The 14,977-nt window shown below is 48.1% G+C and overlaps 1 protein-coding gene across 42 annotated transcripts in view; it reads left to right on the plus strand.

Annotated features, from left to right (window-relative positions):
• LOC141578009 (uncharacterized) overlaps positions 1–14,977 on the plus strand; it is a 196,197-nt gene that overhangs the window by 139,552 nt on the left and 41,668 nt on the right. For 33 of the 42 annotated variants that reach the window (XR_012507855.1, XR_012507853.1, XR_012507852.1 and 30 more), the window contains 2 exons: positions 564–1,663; positions 5,725–6,300. The gene's annotated coding sequence lies outside the window, so the exon portion shown is untranslated. Of the gene's footprint in view, positions 1–563; positions 1,664–5,724; positions 6,301–6,463; positions 6,658–7,688; positions 7,858–14,977 lie in introns of all 42 variants that reach the window. The other 9 variants (XM_074366526.1, XM_074366523.1, XM_074366539.1 and 6 more) reach the window with 8 other exon arrangements.

Here is a 14,977-nt window from a genome sequence, read left to right on the forward strand (position 1 = left end):
TTTGACCCAGGCAGATAGCTGCAAGAACAAAGGATTCTAACAACAAGGAATTCCTACACCAGGAATATTGCAACAACCAAGCACGTAGGAAAGAGCCTGAATTCTGACTTGGGGAGATGGCTTTCCAGGACATTAGTTTGCCATCTAGCTCTACAGAAACTTCCTTTTCCATGCCCCAGCAGCGGGTCTCCCACTTATTGGCCTGTCCTTCACTGAGGAGAATGAATTTGGACTCGGTAACACTCCTATCTACCTAGCAAGCTGGGTACTGGAACTGAGGACAGCTCTCCCACACCCAGGAACCTACTGTGAGCCCTTGATGGTTCCACTTGGGTTAGGTGTGTTTTACCCAGGAGGGATGGGACTATGCACCAACACTCAGGCAGTCTGCTCTGTCTGGGGCTCTGATCTTGTACCTCCCGCTCCCCGCAAGGCCAACACCTGGGACAGTGGAGCTAAGGCAGAGATCGTGCCTGCCTTTTTCCCAGCCTGTAAAAGGGGAAAATGTACACTTCCCAAGGTAGTTCTGAGAGACAACACCTGCGGGTGCTTGTTTCCCACAGCAACAGGAAACCCAGCTCCACGTGGGGACAACGGGTGTGATCCCCGTAGGGTTTCAGCAGAGGCATCGCCTGGAGGGCTGGACCAGGGAGGTAAAACTTGAGCTGCGGGCCTTGAAGGGTTACAGAAAGGTACAGAGGCAGGTCTGCCGCCTCCTTCGGGGTGCCCCAGAAGTAAAGCTTTTTCTCTACATCTCTGCTACTCCCCTCCCCTCTCAAGATCCCTACCTACTCTCTGCTCCTCCTGTCCATCTGTCTCCCTCCACTTTTCCCCTCCTCTCGTCCTCCCCCCATCTTCTCCCTCCCTCGATGCCCCAGCCTCTATCACAGAACCAAGAGAGGATCGCTGGCCCTCCTGCGCATGCGCAGTCGGTGCCAGCTGGACCGGGGTTTGGAAGCCCCAGCTCCGAGCTGGGAATCGGCCCCAAAGTCTTCTCAGCTCTGTCAACCGGTAGGCCTTTAGCTCCTGCCCGGTGCCGGGGCCTCTGGCTCTGGAAATGCAAGGTGGGGGGCTCCCGGGAAAAGGTTCAGGCGTCTGCGGAGGGCGGTCCTCGCGTCAAAGCCCGCGAGGGCGCGAGTCAGCCTGTGTTCAGCTGAATTTCTCGGGCCAGACACCTCTGCCCGTGCCACCTACCCCGGCGCCCTGGCCACAGCTGTCCAGGGCCAGGTGTGCACCTGCCGCCTCTCGTCCCAGCTGGGCTCCCCTCAGTCTGCGGCTGGCGACACCTTCCCCTCTCCCGCGCAGGAGTCCTCTCCTCCCGGGCTTCCTCTCCTTGGCCGCAGGCTCGTCCCTGCCCCTGGGAGGGCTGTGTCCCGGGTGGGCGGTTTCTGCGGACCCGATCGGGGGCGGGCGGCTGGGGCTGGGTCTGGCCTCAGAGCGGGGCTGCAGCCCGCGTCCCCACCCCCGCTTTCCCTGCCCTGCGACCCCGGGGCTGCCCTCCTCTCCCTTTCCAGCTCCCTGAGGACCAGCTCAGCGGCATGCGCGCTGCTTCCCGGGCTTAGAGCCTCAAGCTGTAAAGCCCAGTTCCTCCTGATGGAGTCTGGAAAAGTGAGCGCCAGTGCTGAGGGAGTTTCTGTCTCCCCCCTCAGTGTTTCTGCCACAGGTAAGTACCTTGAACACTTTCAGGTGTTATGATGGCGGTGCTTGTTGATGTCACGTGTTTTTATAGTGCCAGGGATTACAGTGTTGAAAGCAGGGCTTGGTTCATTTAAAAATGAGCTGAAGGCATGAGGCTGTGACATGCTCCTTCCTTCCCTCTCCCAGGGTGAAACGTGTGACCGTCGATTTTAAAAACATAGTTACAGTCCCTAAGTAGCCCAGCCCAGCTAGTGTGTGTTAACTGGAACAGCACCACCAGAGGCGTTGGAGACCCAGGGACATTGCAGTCCTAAAAAGCTCCTGGCACTGTTTAGTTAGTTTTGGTTTTTTGTTTTTCTTAAATTGTGGGGTAGACTAGTTGTATAGAGGGAAATATAATTGTCAAGGAATACTTTTTCATATAACAGCTTTATTGTGATATTGTTCACACACCATGAATTCCACCCATTTAAATGGTACAATTCAGCAGCTTTTAGCATATTCACAGTGGTGCAACAATTATTATTCCAGAACGTTTTCATCACTTCAGAAAGACCAGTGGAAATTAATGACCTATCCACCCCTCCACAGTGGTGGTTCTAAAGAAGTTTCTTGGCTGTTCCTGACCATAAATTAACTTGTTACATTCCATGAAATGTCTGGTAGGAATTCTAATCAGAATTGCATTGAATCTGTCTATCAAAACAGGAAGAATAATTGTCTTTATGGCATAAACTTCTTCTACCCTTGAATATATCTGGGACCCTATCTTTTCATCTCTCCAGAGCCTGGCCCATGGGAAGTCCTCACTAATTGTTGGGCTTGTGAATGATGAGATTCTATACATCATTAGTTGTCACTGTAGATTTTCACAGAAGAGAAAAGTAACCTCAGTGTAGCCAAGTGACTGTCTGATGGTCAGAAAGAGTGACAGTCAGTGCTGGAGTGATCCAGTGGACTTGGTGCTTGTAACCAGAATTCTCCACCACCTACAGCTGAGGGGATAAGATTGTTCTTTTATTTTATCTTAATGGCGTTGATTTTATTTGTACTTATTTTTTAAAATTATTTTTAATGAAGTGTAGTCAATTTACAATATTAGTTTCAGGTGTACAGCAGAGATTCAGTTATAAACATATGCATATGTATATAAATATGTTTTAGATTGTTTTTAGCACAACTCATTACAAGAAATTGAATATAGTTCCCTGTGCTATATAGTAGGTCCTTGTCATTTATTTTATATTTATTAATGTGTATCTGTTAATCCCCCTTTTCCTGCCTGCTAACCACAGTTTGCTTTCTAAGTCCATGAGTCCATTTCTAGCAGCATCAATTTTCCTAGTAACATACGCTGGTTGACTGCTTTCAGCTTCAGGAATTCCATCTTATCTGTGGGCACTTTTCTTCTGGTGGGCCTTTATGTGGTTTGCACACGTAATAGAGATTTGTACTTGGGAGAACTCCAGGCCTCGTGTAGTCCCTGGAACAGAGTGCCCACTGAGTTGATGCTTGAACTGGGGAAAAAAGCAGACTAAATGTTGGAATTTGCACTATGTTTGAGAATTCCAGGTTTCTATAACCTGTTTAGCCCACCTTAATATTGGCTGATCCCATACCGGGTAATTTGGTGGAATTTCATGGTATGGTGGTGTAGAGACAGGGCCTTGTATGCTTCTTCTCTTTCCTTTTTCTAACACTCATTCTCCTGTGCCTCCCAGATCCTCCCCCAGCAGTGCCCAGGGCTGGCATGATGCTGCGCTGAAGCAATATTTGTTAATAAGGCCCTTTCCTCATCTCTTCTGAACTTCCGTTTCTTTCTCTGCACAATGAGGGCTTAGACTAGATAAGTGCTTTTCAGTTTCTTTTAAAGCCATGTTTCCTTTGAGAAACAGAAAATGCAAATCTCTCCTCCCATCCCAACCCTTTAGATTTTGATATGTCCTCCAGGGAGTGACATAGCTCTTTGTGGAAAATTGAAATTATTGTGATTCCAGATGGCACAGAAAAGACTCTTCAGAAATTTATTGCAGGGAGAGGGCAGGAAAGGGGCAGCATGTCACAATTTCTAGTGTGAGCCCTGAAACAGGGGCTTGGGTTTAAATACGGTGTCTGACGTGGCCTCTCTCTAATCTTGTACAATATGATAAAATTCTCTACCTCAGTTTCTTAATGTGTCAAGTTGGGGTGATAATATTTTAAGGCTTTTGTGAAACATTATACACATAAGCCATCTGTGTCTCAGTAGAAACAAGACCTGCTAGGGAGTCAGGGATTTCTTTAAAAAAATCTTGTCCATAGCACTCTGTCGGTGTGTATTTTGAATTACCTGGAGGGTGAGGGTTGAGTCTAAAGTCCATCGTGGGATAGGTGGCCCATAGTTCTCTGTGCCCCCAGATTGCCCCCTCCTCCCCAGTCCTCTTCCTCTGTCCAAGATGAAGTTCCCTAGTAGATTTACACAGAGGTCTTGTGGAAATGGCTTTTCATTTTATTGTTTCACCAAGGAGGGCTGCCATCATGATCTCTGTGGTCAGGTTTTGGTGACCTGAAGGCTATGCAATTGGGGGTTTCTATTAAATAAAAAAAATATTACAAATAGAAAATTAGAACAAGGGTGGTGACAGGGGCTCTTGCAAGTGGGGACCATTAGCTTTGTTAACTTCAGGTGCAGTGGCCTTTGGCCACGAGGACCCATCCTCAAGCTCTGAAGTTGGAGGGACCAGTGGGTTCAGTGGGAATGTTAACTGAGAGTATCTCATGGCTAGGCATTGTTGTACTTGTACTGTGTGTTCCTTATTTGAGACAATGAGCTCATTTAACCTCAATAGCCTCTTTAAAATATTAGACTTTTTATTTTGAGATGTAATGTAGGTTCCCCTGTACTTGTAGGAGATAATATACGGAGGGCCTATGGACCCTTTGCCCAATTTTCCTTAATGGTTCCGTCTTGCATAGTTGGGGTACAATTCATTACTGACTCACTAACCCTTTGAGGTTTGTGTTATTGCCCTCATTTCTATCTATCATTAAACTGGGGCTTAGAGAAACACACAGGCCTGCCCAGGTCACCCACATGTTTATTGTGTAGTCGGGTGTAACGTGGGCTTGGGATTTCCAGGAAGTACCATTATGATGTTCTGTGGCAGGGAGCAGCATTCACTTTGCTTGTTTATTCATTCATTCAACAAACATTTATTGAGTAACCTCTGTGGGTCAGATGCTTTCACAGGCTTATCTGATTCTTCAGCAGTACTGAGAATCAAGTATTATTTTGTTTTTTAAATCTGAGAAAATAAGCTCTGAGAGTTTATAACACCCCCCAAAGGAAATATAGCTCATAAAGGAGGGATAGTAAATTTGTGCAGTCCCCCCTCTTTATGCAGGTGGTACCCTAGGCATTTTACATTTGCAAACTTCCATAATCCAGATATATTCTTGTAGGGCAAGGATTTTTTTTAAATTGAAGTATAGTCAAGTTTACAATGTTGTGTCAATTGCAAGGTGTTTTTTGAATTTTGAATTAAAAAATATTTTTTGAGAAGGGTAATTAGGATTATTCATTTGTTTCATTTTTTAAAATGAGGTACTGGGGATTGAACCCAGGACCTCATACATGATATGTATGTGCTCTACCACTGAGCTGTACCCTCTTCCCCAAGGCAAGTTTTCTTATCCATTATTCTGCAGTTTAGGAGTTCAAATAAATTGGTGTTGAAATCCAGATCTTTTGATCCTACTGCGGTTCTTTTCTTTATAATCTGCTGAAGGGGGTTGGGGAAAGCATTTCCTTTGTTCATTTCTTTATTCCGCAGTGTTGAGCACTGACTTTGCATCAGGGTCTTGCTAGGTGCTTGGAAACAGAAAACAAGAAATGACCCTTGTATGCAGGGGCAGGAAGCCTAGACCAAAAGCTGGGTAATGTGATCCGAGCTACGGTAGCCATGTACAGACTCTGAGGTCAAACTGTACCCCCGGCTTTACTTGTGCTTCCCCTGCCTTCTGACTGGTACACACCAGGTCACTGCAACCCAGAGAGGCCCGCAGCCCGCAGCACAATATTTACATTGATCTCCTCTCCCCTCTCAGCAGGGCCTGCAACATGAGCATCCCTGACTACGTGCAGTGTGCTGAGGAATACGAGACTCTCCCCGTGGTCGTCCAACCCGTGGGGATCATTTCAGAGGACAATTTCTTTTGCATCTATAAACGAATCCCCTTGGTGAGCCAGATCAGCCCGTGCGGCTCCCAGTGGGCACTCTGTATCCACTACAGGCACCACTATGCGTTCGAGAATGCGTGGAGTGACTTCCAGACACACCGCACGGTCGTGGGCCTTGTCACCATTACCGACTGCCTCTCTGCCAAGTCCTTCGAGAAGCTCCATGTGCAGAGGAGCTGTATGGCACCACGCTTAATGACTCTCAGCACCTTGTCTTTGTGCTGCATGGGGAGGTAGCCGAGTAGCCGCGCACCTATGTGGCCTTCAAACTACGAGGACTGCAGGGTGGTGGAGAAGAGGATCGAGGACTTCACTGAGTCACTCTTCATCTTGCTCAAGTCCAAGTGGCTGGATGGGGCCCCTGACAAGTCTGGGGACAAGATCCCACTCCTCTGCACCTTGTTTGAGAAGGAGGACTTCATGGGACTGGACACAGACAGCAGGTAAGTCTACCTGTAGGCCCGGCCACCCTGGCTGTGTGCCGGGTTCCTTCCCTACATCCAGGAAGGGATCAGCAAGGAAGAGGCCTGTCTTGTAGCCAAGGGCGGAGGGAGGTGCAGCCCGACGATTTACAGACATTTAAAAGTGAATCTGCCTTTGTTTCAGAGAGATCCTTTTAGGGTCAGTGTGGAGACTTCCTCCCGCTTTTCAGCCAAGACCCCTGGTGGGACCCCTGGAGTTGCTGTCCAATAGAGTAGCCACAGCCACTGATGCTATGAGCGCTGGGGAAGAGGCTGGTCTGGGCTGAGATGTGCTGTAGGTCAAATGCACATCAGACGCTGAGACTTGTCTAGTAAACAGTATGTAAACTATCTTGTTACTTTCATATATTGATTACATGTCAAAATGATAGTATTTTACATACAGCAGATTAAGTAAGATCTGTTCTTAAAATTAGTTTCTAGTATCTGTTTTTGGTTTGTTTGATTGTTTCTTTGTTTACCGTTTTAAATGTGGCAACTGGGAAGCTTTCTTTACATGGCTCTCATTTCAATTTTGTTAGGCAGCCTATCCTGGGACAGTCTCATCCCTTTGCTTATAAATGAGATGCTGTATCCCGAGAGGCAGAACGAGATGCTGGTTGAGCTTTTTCTGGAGCCGGTGTCTCCTGCCTCCCAGGCCCAGCACCTGCTGGGTTCAGGCCCTCTCTTCCTCCCCGACAGCCAGCATGCCAAGTTAGGACATCAGAAACACCTCCAGGGAATTCCGGATGAACTCCTTATGCAGGGAAAGGCGTATCACGGAGTATGAGACAAAGCAGGGAAAGACTCATCCTCACTTTGTCCCTGTGATTAAGTCAACGGCCCCACTTTTGCCTTGGATGTGCAGACGAGCTATCCTGGGCTTACTACCTCCCCACCTTATGCTCTGTTTCCCCGTGTATCTATCATGCTTTCCTTCGGGCAGAAGAGGTGAGATGCCTTTGCCCAGAGGTGGTCCCCCTTTGCTGGGGAGAATGAGGGAAGCTGTGCCCCCACGGCCTACGGCCTCGGGCCTTGAGTCTGGAGGGCGCTCATGGCGGTACCACAGGTGACGGTCGGAGGACCTGGCACAGGCCCACTGTGGAGGCAGTGCTCTGTGATTCTTGAACTTACCTAAGATCAAATCCTACTTTCTAGTTGTTGGTAAGTTGGAGGAGAAGATGCCAGAGAATTGATAAAAAGAAAGTCCAGACCATCCCTGTGAGTGAGAGGCACAGTGGGCCTGAGTCCCACCTACGTGTGGTGCCTGGTGGGCTCTGTATGAATTTTCTGTTCCTCCCGGATATACCTCTATGACTTTAGTAAGGGGTGAGACATGTAGTGGCCATGATTTTTATTTGTCCTCGCAGGGCCCTGTGATCTACACGTCCGCACCCCCTTCTGCTCCTTGGGGATGAGGTGGCAGGTTTAGGTGCCTGGGCATTGCTGTGGGCACAGCTGCCAGCACCGGGCTACACCGAGGCTGGCTCCGTTCACCTCACATGTCACCTCCTGCTGAGCCCCCAGGCGTTAGTCAAGGTAGGTGCATCAGTGCAACGTAAGCAGGGACCATGTTCTCCCCCTGGACAGACTGGTGGGTGAGCAGTGGAAGCCTGGAGCCCTGCCCAAGCCCCATGGCCAGTGCCTCCTCTTTTGTCATAGGAGGCACTGGTGACATTTTTGCTCAGCAACTGCTTGGTTCTGAGTCTGCAGACCCACCAGAGAATTCCAGCTTGTATTTGCCTTTTGAAGTCTGCCCTTGGGATTTGGCGGAGTAGCTGGATGTGTGCTTAGCCCATAGTGTTGACACTGTCACCATTGTTTACCCAGAACCTCGTGTACCAGGCATGGCTCTCGGCATCAAAATACAGCAGCGCATTAAAATCCCTCCTGGTGGATCTGTCTGTTTTGGTACCATAAGGGCTCAGCCAGCATCTGAACGTCAGTGAGATAACGCGGCCAGTGAGCTCGGGTCAAGCACGTTCTCCTCCAGTCACTTTTACTCCATTGTTGCTTTCACTATTCCACAGCCATTAATTTTTAAAACAATGCTTTGGTGCAGGAGCAGAGACTAATTCTCTCCTGCTACTCACTTTGGGAGTGAGTAAAACTGTCCAGCCTGTAATGCGACCACATTTTGTGGCTTAAAAGCTGCCTAGACGCATGTATGTGGAGTTTCGGTTAGGGGCGCTGACCACGTTGGGGTCCCCAAGCAGCGTCGCTCCCCTCAGGCCCCTGCCTTCCCTGGAGCAGGAGGTGAGGGTGGGTCTCACTGTCCCTGCGTCCCTGGCCTCACACACTCACGTAAATTCTTGTACATGCTGTCAAAGTCATTTTTGTTCTTGTGTGTTTCTAATTTTCGCTTGTTCCTCCTTTCCTTTTTCTTTATAACTTTTTCTCTTGTACCGCGCAGTTGCGTCTGAAAAGGTGGCTGTGCATATCCTGCATTGGAAATAGCTAGATCGCCCTCCGTGCTGTCTCCATCGCTTTAAAAAGCAGAAACTTTTCAGGTGCCTTGATCCATGCATTATCCTAGTCATCTTGTTATTTTCTAATTTTTTGGAATATTTGATTTGTTAGCACATCACCCACTGGTGTTTGATATCTGTTAAAATATTTGCTTTGAGGAACCTGTTTGGTCCTACTTATATTTGGTGACAAATGTACCCTTATTCAATTAGTTTAATTGTTTTGAAGAAGTGAGATGCGAATTGATTTAGGCGGCTGTTGAGGGATTCTTTTCAGGGAGTATTTAAACTTGTGAAGTCAAAGTCTGCAGCATCTTGCTCGATTCCTGCTTTTACACAAACGTGCTCAGCACGCGGTTCCTGGCTGTCTCTGTGTGACGTGCGTGACGGCGCTTCCTGACCGGCGGTCACTGGTGAGAAAGTGGCAAGCTTGGGGGTGAGCAGCTGCAGGGTACAATGTTGGAGGAATCAGTCACCGTTTGGTTATTTAATTTTTTTTTTTTTTTACATTCAACTTCCCCGTGCCATTTACTTAATTTTGCCTTCATAAAGGGGCAGAAGTGGGTCTAAAATCCATGCCACTCTTTTGTTCCCTTTACGAGGCTGGTTTTTCTGAGTATCAGGACAACATGTACTTCTCCTAAGTAGCTGGCTTACATGGATCTGGTGGACACAGGGACTGTTAAAGGGACCGTAGCTTCCTCTCTGCTCCAGCCAGTGGGCATTCAGAGCCGGGTCTGTGGTTTGCCTCAGCAGCCGTGCAGGCCTCCCTGCACCGGCCTTTACTTTTAACCCATGTTGGCATTAAAGAGCTGACTCCGTGTTTGTTGCTGCTGACGTCCCCCACTGATAGCCGTGTCGTTAGTTTGCGTTAGTGAGTCTCCAACCCCCAGTCAGCATTGAAGGAAGATGCTTTGGCCAATCTAAGACCTTGGATTCTCACCCCCACCCTTGTTCATCTCACCCAGGGGAAGAGTTTGGCCACCACCATCATGCTGATCATGAGGTCTTGTTTCTCCTTTCATGCTCTAGTCCAAATGTGAACACTTCATCCTTCACTGACTTTGTCTCGCTTGAGACAGGCCAGATATTCTGAAAGTGTCCATCACATTCTCTGGGGGGAACAGAACAGAAGTAAGTCTCGCAAGTAGAAGGTGTCTAGGCTGTCCGGGTTGGCAAATGCAGGCTGGGATCTGTGATTGTTGGGCTGTGCCCTGGACACAGGCCTTTCCCGTGGCTCCTGAGGGCCCAGGGGTTGGAGTGAGGACAGCCTTGCTTGGGCTCCTCCATCCTCATCTGCTCAGTGGCAAGTTTGTCTGCTAATAGGAGCTCCGCCAGACCTCGGGACCTTCAAAGCTCAGATCACGGGAGAACCTTGAGTCCCTTCTCCAGAGCCTCTGTGAGAATCCAGTGCCTTCTGTGGTGACCAGTGGCAGGAGATGCCTCCCCCTCCAGGGAGCACCCTTCGGAGGACTGTGACTCAGTGCACCTTGCTGTGAGCCTGTGGGGATCCGGCCGTGGTCCCTGCAGAACCAGACTTTAGATGGGCTTAGCAACGGAAATGACAGGACTAATATTCCAGGCCAGGGCTGGAGGGAGGGAACAGGGGAAATTGAATGTGACCTCAAACACCTAGGTGAGTGCTGGGTCTGTTACTAAAATGGGGAGCATGGGAGGTACCTTCCAGAAATTGAATTCCAGAATAAATGGTGGACATGAGGCATTTTTAAGATGCCATTTTTCGTTCAAGTTTGGACTTCATAGAGGCACTCGGGTCTATGAGCCTGGGGCTGAGTTGAAGGAGCCGGACTAGAGATACACGTTGGGAGTCATCATTCTTAGCTGGTGTTCACAGACGCGCATGTGAATTAGATCATCTTGAGAGCTGCAGACTGAGGCTGAGGGGGGGCAGGGCTGTGCCTGGGTTGGAGGAAAGCCCAGACCATGCAGCTTTCGTGTGTCAGTCAGCGGCGTTTGGGATTTTCAGGGCAATGTCATTTATCTTTAAGGGGCCGGGGGGTGGGCAGGGCCAGCCAGGAAGAAATCTGAAGGGAGGGTCGTGGCCACGTGTGTGTCTTGGGAAGTTGCAGAGTCTGCAGGGTCCGGGAGGGTAGAGTCCTCAGAAGCTGGAGTTGGATTGGGGCGTGGGTTGAATGTAGTCACACTAACATATCAGGGAGGGAAGAAGGCCTAGGGAGTCCCCGCTCTTCTTGACTCGCTTTCCAATGAACAGAAGGCAGACAGAGGATCTGAGGTGAGAAGGGATGGGCGCTGGGAGAGGAGCCAACCTGGAGAATGGTGCTTGAAAAATTCTGGAATAGTCTCCCTGCAAAATAGAGGTTAAAAAAATCCAGACTCTTAAGAACATTGATAGTGACTGGGGAGGAGGCAGTTGTTTTTCTGGCCTCCTAAGGGTAAGGCATGTATCCAGGGATACACAGAATATTCGGGCAGTCTATTCCGGGCATTTGGTACCGGGTAAAGAGCACAAGTTTAAAGGGGGACAAGGGCAGCGGAGGGAAACTAGCCAGGCCCCGTGTCAGGTACCAGTCTGCCGCCCTACTTGCGTGTTGCATTCACATCCATGCCTCCCAGGTGGGCGGTGGCAGCCCCCTTTTGCGGATTGGCAAGCCTTCTCAGAGGGGTTAAGTTATTGGTCCTTTTAGAGGGTAGTAAATACTGTAACAGGATTCAAGCAGGGTCTTGTCAGACTTCAAGGGCGTGTTTTCTCTACTAATTCCGGTACCTCCCTGGTGTACGTGAAATGGTGAAGTGGGTCAGTTTTGGGGCCTTTCAGAAAAAGTACGATTTAAGTGTCTCAGGACTGATTCACAAAGCTCAGTGTTCTTTGATTGTTCTGAAGCACCGCAGTGCTTTACGCCCCACAGAGGTAAGGTCTTACTCCTTTGACGATGAAGTGGTTGCAAATGATGTATAGGTGCAAAACCAGACTTAGCAGCTTCTGAAGGGAAACTCTCCAGTTCTCCCTTGATAGACTTTCTTCTACGGGATGTAGCTGTGCTGCAGCATAGGCCTGAGCTGTCCGTATGGATTGTGGGTTTGATATCCAAATTTAGCATAAAACAGTCAGATGAAGAAAATCAACGTTCACAATTTATTTTTGGGTTTCATTAGACAAGATATACTATCAGGTAATGGCCCATATAGCTAATGAAATTGAGTACAGAACATTGAATTTCTTACTTTTTATTTAGAGTTTTCTTACTGCATGAGTTTGCCTGCTTTGGAACATCAGCTCCTCCACAAGGGAACTTGTCAGTTTGTTGGTGTGATTGCATTTACACAGTGAATGTAATCTGGGCTTCCTCAGCCCAAACTCTCCAGTGCAGAATCACGGGCTGTAGCCATCTCTTAGTCACGCAAATACTTCTAAAATTATATGATGCCAGAAAAGAAAGAAGAGAGAGAGAGAGACATTGCCTTTATCAAAATTCCTTTCAATTCTGACTGCAAACTGTTGTGGAGCAGCTCTGGTTTCCTTTGGATATGAATATATACATTTCTTTGCATGTAACCCGGGTTTTGGACTAGAACACCAAGCCCTTGCTTCCCGCAAGCCACAAAAATAGTAGCCAAATTGCACACATGTGAAATATTTTATTGTTTTTCTGAGAAAGAATCCTTGAATTTGGGACTTCAGCTGTGATTTTTGCTTTTTGCTTCTCCCACCTCTCTTGTAATCTCTCAATCCTTCCCACGTGGCCCCCAATAGGTCGTGGTCACAAAGGAGCAAGCAAACACCCAGTTGGTCACCATGCAGTGCTGCTACAGAGGGAGACCTGCCAAGACTTAAAGGATATTATCAGAGAGGACTTCCTGGAAGAAATGGGCTCTACATTCAGTTGTGAAGGCAGAGTAAGGGTCAGCCAGTAGAAAGCATGAAGACTGTGGCTCATGTGGCAGAGCAGCCCGGGTAGAGGCCTGGAGGCTTGTGCGGTGGGGACTCGGGGAGAGTGCCATGTGTGGTCCAGGGTTGTGGGTGCCCCTGCTGGGGAGGACACTGGAGAGGGCCTGGGGTGGAGGGCTTTCGAAGAGCTTGGGTTTTACTAGAACTGACACAGGAGGCAGTGAAGGGTGTCAGCAGGAAGTGACCCTCAGGAAAGGTACTTCTGGTTTTGCTTCTGATATTCTACAGTAAGAAAGGTCGGGACGGGCGAGAGCAGGTCTGGCTGTCCCTTTGAGACCCACCCCATCATTCATTTATTCATAACACACACACTTCTGAGTGTCTAGGGGAGAGAGGTTGGACCCACATTAGTAAGCAAAATGCTCCTTGGGAGCTTAGCAGTGTCAGAAGTTGACTTAGCCTAGAATGTTCTATGAACAGAGGAACAAATTGCGGAGGATGGAGGGAGGGAAGGCTTCCTTGAGAAACAGTCAAAATGAGCCTGGAGGCAAGTGGGAAGTAGGAGCAGGTCAGGGGGCCACTGAGGTCACTGGGGACCAGGGTACTGAGGTGAGGATGGGCGTTCAGGGTCGGGGGTGGGGCTAGAACTCTACCAGGGAGCCTCTGAAGGGTTTGAAGTGGGGTGATGTAATCAAATTTATGCTTTGGGAAGCCTGCCTTGGCTCCGCGTTTGTGTGTGTGTGTGTGTGTGTGTGTGTGTGTGTGTGTGTTTGTGTGTAGCGGGGAAGAGGGGGAGGGTGCCACCAACTGGGGAGTGAAATTAGAAGACCATTCACAGGCTGGGAGGCCACAAGTGGGAGAGGGGCATCGGGGCTGCTTGGGGACGGCAGGGGCAGTGTGGATGCCGGATTTCCTTATGGGGAGGGCTTGTTAGCTGGGCCGCCCTTGCGGCGCCTTTTGGCTTGAAGGAAAGAGATGGAGGCCGCCAGGTGGACTTTCCTCTTCTCTTCTTCCCTGCCTTGTGTGATGATGTTAGCTCAGCCAACATTTGGAAGAGAAGAGCTAAGTTCCAGGGTAGCCCAGGACTTTGTTGAGCTGGTTCGAGTGAGATCTGATAGGATTTATGTTTGTGTTCAGATCTGCATGTTCACTTATCTAGAAACGTCCTGTCTTTTGAATTTCCACAGGGGTTTTTACTCTTGATAAAGTTTGCTTTCTTGGTGAGAGGAAATTTAATACAGCTGTTGTCTTTCTCAAAAAAATCATATCTTTTAAGAACTTTAATATTCAAACAATAGGAATATTTAAAAATGATAAAGTAAGGCTTTGGTGTAGTTTCTTTGGTTTCCTAGTTAATGTGGACTTAGTGCCTTTGCATTAATTAATAGCACATCCTTGTCAGTATTTAAAGGGCTGTTAGTGAGCGCCCCAGGCCCCACCTCTCAAAACATCATTAAAGTTTGCTCTGAAATAGTGAGGTCATAAAGGTTTTGTTTGCAGAAGCCAAACACTTGGTTTATAATATGAAGCATTGCTCCATTTATAAAATAATAATAGGTTCAAAATTAAGAAAGTGGAAGATAATTGAGTTTTTTAAAAGCTGGAACATAATCTTTCTTGTGCTAATTTTGAACTGGAAGTTTCGAAAATAAAAATCCTACTGTAATATCATCTACGTGGGATACATATATGCTTTCCCGTTTGAAAAATAAGTCCGCAGTGGTTTTTGAAGTCAGGAGCATTCCAGCTCAGATACTGGCATTGATGGTTGCTGGTTTTCAATGGCAGAGCCTAAATTTGCCTTCTTAGCATTTTTTTTTTTTTTTTTTGTAGTGAGAGGTTTGAGTAGTGCTTTACCAGTATGATTTTGGGGCAATTTGGGGGCAGATGTTGTGCACCAGCAGTGAGATATTTCCATGCATTTTACTTTCTGGACATCACCAAGGCACATGTGGGGTTTGTGCCTGCAGGCTGGGATGCTGCAGTACTCCCTGGTCCATCACAGTTTTGTCCTGGATCTGCTCCGGTCAGTGAATGATTTTCTGTGGCTTCAAGGTAAGTTGGTCTGATGCACATGATCAGATGTGTAGTTAAAGTGCTATTACATGAAATAAGAGAAGCCTAGAAACATGAGGGAGGAGAATTGGCTGAGCTGATTTCGGTGGGGAGTCTTCTTAGGTGACTCCCTCCCCGTGATTCCTGCCAATATCCTCCCCAGACCTGCACTGTAGTCCTGCCGAAGCAAGCATGCACTTTGCTCAGAAACGGACTGAATTTCCTTGTGCCTCTGTTTGTTGGCTTTTTTTTTAAAGCACATCTTGCC

The sequence above is a fragment of the Camelus bactrianus genome, chromosome 6 (genome assembly GCF_048773025.1).
Source record: "Camelus bactrianus isolate YW-2024 breed Bactrian camel chromosome 6, ASM4877302v1, whole genome shotgun sequence".
NCBI lineage: Eukaryota > Metazoa > Chordata > Mammalia > Artiodactyla > Camelidae > Camelus > Camelus bactrianus.